The 2,971-nt window shown below is 55.2% G+C and overlaps 2 protein-coding genes across 2 annotated transcripts in view; both read right to left on the bottom strand.

The window, feature by feature from the left end:
* Positions 1-2,054, bottom strand: part of STARD3 (StAR related lipid transfer domain containing 3) — a 19,313-nt gene extending 17,259 nt beyond the window's left edge. Inside the window, exon 1 of the mRNA XM_015570794.1 lies at positions 1,934-2,054. The gene's annotated coding sequence lies outside the window, so the exon portion shown is untranslated. The remainder of the gene's footprint in view (positions 1-1,933) is intronic.
* Positions 2,055-2,824: 770 nt separating this feature from the next.
* Positions 2,825-2,971, bottom strand: part of PPP1R1B (protein phosphatase 1 regulatory inhibitor subunit 1B) — a 7,337-nt gene continuing 7,190 nt past the window's right edge. Inside the window, exon 6 of the mRNA XM_015570890.1 lies at positions 2,825-2,971. This exon is cut by the window's right edge and continues 670 nt beyond it. The gene's annotated coding sequence lies outside the window, so the exon portion shown is untranslated.

Below are 2,971 nucleotides of genomic sequence, written 5' to 3'. Positions count from 1 at the left end.
CCACCCCTCATTCATTGTCAAAACCATCCTTGGCCTTTCTCTGCCCTGGGTTCCCAGAGCTCTGTGCACATTTCTCTAGAACTCCTGCTTGCCATGTAACATGGCAGATAGACATCAGGTCTGGGTCCTCACTCGATAAATCCAGCTCCTGCCCCCAATGCCCTCCACCACAGTATTTAACTTCTTGACAAAAAGCCAGGCTTTTGGGCTCTGGGACAGACTAAGTAAGCCACACCAACTGCCCTCAAGCAGCTTATGAAATTAAACGTCATAACCACTGCTCTATATTGTTTTTACATAAACAATAATAGATAACATCTATTGAGCACTCATAGGCTCACTGTTTTAAGCCCTATACACACATTATTTCATTTAACCCTCCCAATCATTCTGTGAGGCACATAACTATCTCCATTTTACAGATGAGAAAACCGAGGCTCTCGCTTCATCAAGGTCACAAAACAGTATCAGGACCCAGGAAGCCTGATTCAGGAGTTTGCATTCTCAACCACTATGCTATTATGGACAGGGTGCTGCAGGGACATTAGAGCAGGATTATCTTGTCTTAGGGGCTGAGGGAAGGGTGATCCAGGGGCAGCGCTACCTGAGCAGAGAGCACTCTGACAGACAAGTAGAAGGTAGCCTGGCAGATAAAAGAAGAGGCTTTCTATGTAGGGGGGCTGGTGTCTGCAAAAACAAAAAGACAGGAAATAGCAAGGTATGGGCAAGTGCAGCCTGCAGTGCCATGTTACTGCACCTTAGGGTGCCCACAGGAGACTCCGATCAGAGAGAGCCCTGCAAACTGCGCTGGGAACTCAGCCTTTCCCATAGGTAATGGGAAGCCAGCAAAGGGTGGTAAGCAAGGTAGTGACAGTGAGACTTGTGTTTTAAAGGGATCACAAGAGTTACAGTTTGGAGAGTGGGTGCAGGCAGCCAGGACTGGAAGTTGCTGGGAAGCCACTGCAATCATCTGGTGAGAAACACACCAGCAAAAGTGGTAACAGAAAAAGAAGGAAGTTCGCTGGGCTAGGTCTCCTCTTAGATGTGGGAATTGCTAAGATGTTGCCCAAGTTTCTCCCGCTAGGATGGGGTGTGGCAGAGGAAGAATGAGTCTGCAGGGGAAAAGGCCCTTCAAGTGCAAACGCGGTGCACTCCAGCTGAAGTGCAGCTGCCAGTGTGGCAGGAAGTGGGGTGGCCAAGTCTGGGGCTGCAGGGAGGGCTGCCCTTACGTTGTCGGTCTGGGCGCGTCGCGGGTAGGTAACGCCGAAGCCCTGGGAGTAGATGAGACCGTCCAGGCTCGGTGACGGAGTGAGGGGCTGGAGCAGAGAATGGGAGCCGGCACTTGCACTGTCCGAGCAGCAGGAAGAAAACAAGGAGCTGCTGCGGGGAGGAACCCCCCACAATGGGAGGAGGGCAGGTGTCAATTCTGCAGTTGGGAATGAGTGTTCCTGTGGTTATGCACCTGTAAGAACTCGAGAAAGACACTTTAAAGGGCCCTTCTTTTGTCAATCTGAAAGTCACTGCAAAGGAAGTTGAGAGGCCGGATGTCAGGCAGGCGCAGACCTACCGGAACGCGTAGACCTTTACCTCCTTAGGAAACTCTGACCCCTCCCCATATCCAACTCCGGCCCTGAATACCCAGATACCGTTCCCCTCGCCTCTTCCCTCCCAGTCTCCGGGGGGCTCTGGAGGGCGCCCGGGGCCGCCTTCTCCAGGCCCTCCCGAGTGGGCGGGCCGAGGAGGGCCAGAGACGCCGACCCCGCGATGGACGGAGGGAAGCCGAGCAGAGGAAGGGGGCGGAACCTGGGACGCGGGGGGGGTGTGGGCAGGGTCGGACGGAACCAAGAACGGACGCCGGGCAGGAAGGCGGGATCCTCTAGCAAGACACAACCCGGCGGTACTATCCAGCCCCAGGGACCTCTGCTGGACCCACCTGCTGCATGTCAGACACTGGCCAGGCTCTTCGGCCCCAGCCGAGTCAGCACCACGGCCCCGGCGGCGCCTCCGAGCGGAAGGGGATCTCGCGACGGCACCACTTCCGCCGCTGAGTCCGCCCCCGGAGAGCGAACGGGGGTGTGCGCAGCTGAAGCCCCGCCCCCTAGTCCTCCAGCCCAACCCCCGGGGCCGGAAGTGGGGGCTGCTGCTGAAGTTAGACTTGCCGAGGGGCTTCCTGAGGCGGGGGGGATGGGACAGAAGCTCGGGACGTGGTCTTCATTGGGCCACATAGGCCTGGCGCTGTGGGAAAGGGGGAACTTCCTGTGGTGCCCCGAGAACAGGATTTGGAGCGATCCACACTTACTCTTGAAACACTTCTGTTCTTCCCTCCCCAGCCTTTCAGCCCCCCTAGCAGCACCTAGAACTGTTGTGGTCGTTCCGAAGAATGCCCCCCGCTTGCTTTCTGCAGGAAGGACTCCTGGACTAGAGGACTGGGCAGTAGGGTCGAGGCCCTGACTCTTTTATTTATTTACTTTTTTACATTTTAATTTATTAACTTATTTTTAATCCTCACCCAAGGATATTTTTCCATTGATTTTTACAGAGAGCAGAAGGGAGGAGGAGACAGAAAGAAACATTTATGTGAGAGACACATGGATTGGTTGCACGCACACCTGACCTGGGGCTGGGGATGGAGCCTGCAACCGAGGTTCATGCCCTTGACCTGAATCGAACCCGGGACCCTTCAGTCCAAGGGCCAATACTCTATCCACTGAGCCAAACTGGCTAGGGCAAGGCCCTGACTCTTGGATGAACACCAACCAGGTCTTCCACGTGGGGAGGGGACCTCCTCCCTTTCCTTGTCCCTGAAAAAAGGAGTCTCCGCACAGTTATTTACAAAGATTTATTACAGCATAGGAGCGGTTCGGGTCTGGGGTCAGGGAAGAGGGGAAGGGGGCAGAGCAGCTGGAGGACAAGAAGAACCTGGCTCCCCCCAACATGTGCCCCCCCCCAAGGATGTATACTAGGTGGCATT

The sequence above is a fragment of the Myotis davidii genome, unplaced genomic scaffold, assembly GCF_000327345.1.
Source record: "Myotis davidii unplaced genomic scaffold, ASM32734v1 scaffold327, whole genome shotgun sequence".
Lineage (NCBI taxonomy): Eukaryota > Metazoa > Chordata > Mammalia > Chiroptera > Vespertilionidae > Myotis > Myotis davidii.
Note: the sequence above shows the minus strand (reverse complement) of the source record. Positions and strands in the feature narration are given on the sequence as shown.